Genomic DNA, 6,340 nt, shown 5'->3' with positions numbered 1-6,340 from the left:
GACCTAGTCAAACACTACTTCTCTCGCGACTTCCTGGTTGGCTGCTTGGTTAACACCGTAAGGTATCCACAGCTCAACAGGGGCGGCTTTTCGTGTTCAAGACACTTGTGTGGTTTCAGATATACAAACAAAACTTAAACAATTCGCTACCCTATATCATTTCAAACCTTCAATCAATTTGGAGGTTTCAATCAAACAGCCTTCGTCAAGTACTGTTGGGGTTGCCAAACCAAGGACGTTTTACCAGTTGGCTAACCTGGTAAGGACTTGAACCTCTACGTTTCACCAGCAAAACCAGCCTGGTGGGGCCTCAAACCCTTTAATGCACTGAATTCAGACAACCTCTTAACGCAATGTTACCAATGTGTCTTGCTCATGCAATAATTTGGGACTAGATCAGTTCACGCACTGAAATTCTTAATTTAAATTCTCAGCCAATATGCAGAATTCGATGAAACAGGTTTCTGCTTACCTTTCTATGGCCGGCCAGAATTTTCAGTGGGGTGCGTCTGATCTGTCTTTTGATGTCCAATTGTAGATCTCCTTCTCATCCCGAGCCCCCAATTGTTGGGACATGGCCAACAAGTTGGGTGTCAAAGTAAGCCGTCCGTCTACTTCGTCGACCGTCCTTCTCCCTCACTAATCACGTCGGGGTCACCAAATTGTGGGAACAGGCATTCAAATCCTCTGTTCCGCGTGTTCGTTTAATTGATGATGCTGGAGAAGATATTCTTGGTCCAGTTGATTATATTTATTAAACATTCACTGAATAAAACATTAGAGAGCTCTGGGTCAGACTGTCCATAACACCAACAGTATTCTTTGTCAGTTCACGAAGTCTGACGACTCACTATCCCTGACCCAGTATCTATTTATTAAGAATGGAATGCAAGCTCTCAAGTTTCTTCTTTGCGCTGATTGGTCCATGCTCAGGAATTCCCAACTGATGTTGTGTCTCTGCCAGTGACCCCCATTCCCTGGGCCAGTAACCCCCATTGCCTGGGTCAGTAACCCCCGTTCCCTGGGCAGTAACCCCCATTCCCTGGGCATTGTCCCTGTATGTAAACAAACACTCCCAGAACACAAACAAAATCCTGCTGCCTCTACAACTACTACTCTATGTTATTCTACTTCTCTAAATCCCCTTTGACCTTTAACACTCACTTTAATCATCACACTATCACCTAAACTAATTCATTTATATTGCAACTAATTCATTCATGTTGTAATCATCACACATGCCTTTATTAAATTCCAACAGTGCCTTTAATTGAAAATCCAAAAGCTTGTAAAAGGACTCTTTCTTTTCAGAAAATCGCAGTCAGCAAGCTGTTAATCTGCAACCAACCCCACAAGGAAGAGATGAAATTCTTGAGTTACATGAGAATATATAAGAATGCCACAATCAATACCATTAGTTAAACTATGGGTGGGGTGGCTCCCCCTTCGTTGGTGCTCAGGGTGGTCCCAGCCTCTAGGCATGTGTTCGTAGTCCCACCTAGTTAACGCTCCGATTCCGTATCAGGAGAAAACTTAGACAAAACTATGGGCGTTCCTCCCTTAAGGCTTGTGCAATGTGCTGTGTGTGAACCATATCTCTCTGCAATCCGCACTCTTGGCTTAGTCATGTATGTGTCTCTTCACACCGTGGAGACAGTGCTCTTATCATTCCTCATATGGTGCGTGTTGCACGACTCTGCAAACATGTAAACTTAACCCAATGGGTAGGCCCGCCACTTTTTCGGCACACAGCTGAAAAACACAAAACACATTAAACTAGCTGTTGTTCTTACATTTGAAGAGTTATATTGACGACCTTGGTGTCGTTTGAAGCAAAAGCGTCCCAGTTTACTATCGGCGCGCTGTAAAATGTGAAATATGGGACTGTGGTAAAATATACCACAGGTAGCAAGGATTGTCAAATCAGGCTACCCCTGTAATATTAACTAAATTAACTATATAATTAGATTTTACCACAGGTAGCATGATTCGATAGGGTAAAATGGACTATCAAATCATGCTACCCCTGCCCATTTAGTTAATATTACAGGGGTAGCATTTTTCGATAGGGTAGCGCGACTCGACAGAGTCCGCTAACGATTCGCGCTGCGGTAGCATTTTTCGACAAAGCAGCAAGACCCGACAGAACACCGGATGGATCACCGGAGAAGCTGCCGGTGTCAAATGGGATAACTTTATGACACAGCAGTGTTTTTATTGTTATTACACGATACATATCTCGTTATAACAAGAAAAGTATTTACAAGGAATTGCTTAAATAGCTGACATGACGATAACAAGAAAAAACCTACAAAAGAAATGCCTTAAATATACTGAGGAGTTAAGTTTGTTTCTCCTCATTTAATAGTAAAAAAATATGATCGGCTTAATCAAGAAAAAGTAAGGAACAAATAGCTGTATTGGGTAAAGAATGAAGAGCACACAATTTTTAATGATGTGTTTAACTTTTAAATTAAACATGGTCTTAAAAGGTGCAGCAACATACGCATTTATAACGAGACGCTTGTTTAAAGATAACACTCGCTGCACGCTAATATTAGCTAATTCCTTATTGCTGAAAATGTACATACAAATATTTACATGTTTACAGGTCAAAATGAGGAATAATAAAGTTTAAATAATACTTACCACCAGCCAAAATCTTTGCGAAATGAGTTTCCACAGCAAGGTAGCATGGATTTATAGGCATGGAAAAGCCGAACCAGATATCTACTGCGCATGCGCAGACTCGCAAAGTAGCATACCTCGGCAGGTAGTGTGTTCCGACAGGACACCGGCGACGCCGCTCCGCTCCAGCCCTGCTTCCTTCCCCGCTGCGGGGATTCATCGGCGACGCCCGCCAACTCCTCAGCTCATTCTTAATAAACTCTGTTCTGCTTGGTATCTGCTCGTGGGTTCTTTGTGTCACCTCTGACACACACACACACACACACCCCGTGACAGACATCCTGTCATTCACATCTATGCTCAGATGCTATATAATGTGCACACGTTCTTCACTATGTAATAGTGCAGTAGTTTATGGGAAAAGTCAGGACAGACATGTTTGACATGAATCTTTCAGAAAAACATATTTACAATGAGACACCAATATAAATGAATAAAGTTCATCCATTCATTTTCTATACCTGCTTATTCCTAACCAGGGTCACAGGGATCTGCTGGAGCCTATCCCAGCTCTCTTTGGGTGGAAGGCAGGGGTACACCCTGGACAGGTCACCAGTCCATCACAGGGCCACATAGAGACAAACAACCTCACACACTCACACTCACTCCTACGGGCAATTTAGAGTCACCAATCAACCTGACATACATGTTTTTGGACTGTGGGAGGTACGGTGGCCGACAAGGGCAAACGCGCTGCAAAACAGAAACGCTGCAAAAGAGAGACGCTGCAAAACAAAAACGCTGCAAAAGAGAAACGCTGCAAAACAGAAACGCTGCAAAAGAGAAACGCTGCAAAACAGAAACGCTGCAAAAGAGAAACGCTGCAAAACAGAAACGCTGCAAAAGAGAAACGCTGCAAAACAGAAACGCTGCAAAAGAGAAACGCTGCAAAACAGAAACGCTGCAAAACAGAAACGCTGCAAAAGAGAAACGCTGCAAAACAGAAACGCTGCAAAAGAGAGAACACAACGGAAGTGCGCCAGGCCGATAGGGGGACCCCGAACTGAGGGGTGCAATGAACAAAGAACTTTTACAGAGGCGAGAGAGACACATGTAGTGACATAAGTCACGTCTCATTTTGGAGGCTGCGTAATGACGCAGGTTATAGTGTTGAATTGCAAAAGAATGAGCGACCTCTGATGATTGTTCTCATGTGCTAATATGTACTAACAATGTTCTGTTACATTTGTTTACTTGATCAAAATGTCATACAACGTCGGGAGACGTGGCGCGGGGGGGGGGGGGGGGGGGGGGGGTGTTGCAGGGTGGGAGATCTGAAGGTGCTGTAATGACTATAGGTTGTTGTCTTGTTCAGGGTGTTCTTTGGGGAGTCGGTAGGGTGAACTAGAGGGAGATGGGTCAGGGAGGAGGGAAGAAGTGTGTGTGGAGGGAAGAGAGGGAGGGTGAGAGAGAGCTGTTCGGTGAGGGGAGTTAGCGTTACTGATGGGCGATACCACAGAATTTGGTATCGATCCGATACCAAGTAACTGCAGGGTCAGTATTGACGATACCGATACCTTCTGCACCTTAAAGGAAAATCATTATTGCACAGTGTTGATTAATATCTTTATTGCAATGGCAACATGAATAATGCTCATGAACATAAATACTTGTTTAAATGCTAATAATAAAATGATAATAAATAAATAGCATTTCCCCTCGTAGTGGGTGAAAAATAGCACCACACAATGCTTCTTTTTCTATCTCTCTTCATGCTGCCGTGCCTGTCAGCACAGACGGAGGAGGTCCCTCCACGCTGCAGAGTGGAGAGAGTAATACTTCCTTCTGCAGTGCATGACTGGCTCTGGAAAGCTCTGACATCTGATTGGCTGCCATAATCATGTGATACGGAAGACCATTTAAAATACGCTTGGGCTGGTTTTCACACATCCAGAACTCTCAGAAGTGAAAACTAATTGCACGTTTTTTATTAGGAGTGGTATCGAGCGATACTTAAGAAAGTATCGACTCCAAAGTATGGAAGTATCGATTCCAGAGAGTCGATATTCCCATCCCTACTTAGCGTGGCTACGGCTGAAACAGTAGCCTGTTACCTGTTCTGACTAAAAACTTAAAGCAAAGTGACAAAAGAACGTCTACTGGCTGTGAATTTAGCGGGCATTAGAGTACGTTTTACATTTATTATTTTTTAAACACTTGGCCGTCATGTTTTACAGTATTATAAAAGTACAATGTTGTAAAAGATGACGGCCAAGTGTTAAGTAACAAATGGAAAACGCACCTTCAGATCTCCCAACCCCCCCACGTTGTATGACATTTTGATCAAGTAAACAAATGTAACAGAACATTGTTAGCACATATTAGCACATGAGAACAATCATCAGAGGTCGCTCATTCTTTTGCAATTCAACACTATAACCTGCGTCATTACGCAGCCTCCAAAATGAGACGTGACTTATGTCACTACATGTGTTTCTCTCGCCTCTGTAAAAGTTCTTTGTTCATTGCACCCCTCAGTTCGGGGTCCCCCTATCGGCCTGGCGCACTTCCGTTGTGTTCTCTCTTTTGCAGCATTTCTGTTTTGCAGCGTTTTTGTTTTGCAGCGTTTCTCTTTTGCAGCGTTTTTGTTTTGCAGCGTTTCTCTTTTGCAGCGCGTTTGCCCTTCTCGGCCACCGTAGGGAGGAAACCAGAGGACCTGGAGAAAACCCACTCAAGCAGATATTTAATACCCTGGAACTGTGACAGCCTGTTGATTTCAGAAATATTGATTTTAATAACCGAGAACAAGCACCGGGACTCGTCATTACTGACCGGTGTTATTAATCGTGCTGTAGAGCACTACATAACAGGTATATTCCTATCAGGTTAGAAGTGAACACTTTATGCAGCTCAAATGTTTGTATGGTGAGTCGTGTTGGATGCATCAGTGTTTCAAATATGTGATTCCAGTAATTTTTGTCTGGCTACAATTTCTTTGAGAAGCAAATCCTGTTGTTTCTGAACAGCCACAATTAACACTAGTTAATTAATTAACCCTGAAGCCACTTCTTTCAAATGTGAAACGTTCTTTAAAATGCACTTCTACATTAGTAGCTATACTGAGCAGTAGATGCAACACATTCTTAGCCGGACAAAACCCTGTTGTAGGCATACATAGAAACACAGTGTGACAAACAATAACACAAGATAAGGGTAAATAAATAAATAAATGAATTCAGACAAACTTTAACAAAGCCAACATACCTTCTGAACCTGTTTAGATTCTCTGCACCTTGTTCAGATCCCACCGATGGACCTGCCGGGCTACATGGATCGCAGTAACCATTTGAGAGGTGAAATTACATTTTTAAAAGATTATTAAAGTAAAACCGCCAACCTATGTGTGACTTCTTGAAGATGGAAAATCTGACTACCATGTTCAAGCTGCACAAATCTGTTAACAGGTGTCTGTAGGATGTCAGCCAGAACTAGCCAAGCTCTAAGAGACTTATTTTAGCTCTTAAATATAATCATGATGTAGAGGATGCTGTTTTTTGTACACTCAAAAGCAAGTGATCCTGGAGACAGGCATTTACTGACTGATTATAGGCCCTGAAACATGCACACTACTTTCTCAGGCTTATAGACTCTAATTATGTTATCCAAGATAGCTTACCACCAAGTCACCTCTAAAGTACTTCTAGAACACCTC

Source organism: Mastacembelus armatus, chromosome 6 (genome assembly GCF_900324485.2).
Source record: "Mastacembelus armatus chromosome 6, fMasArm1.2, whole genome shotgun sequence".
Taxonomy (NCBI): domain Eukaryota; kingdom Metazoa; phylum Chordata; class Actinopteri; order Synbranchiformes; family Mastacembelidae; genus Mastacembelus; species Mastacembelus armatus.
This window is presented reverse-complemented; position numbering follows the sequence as displayed.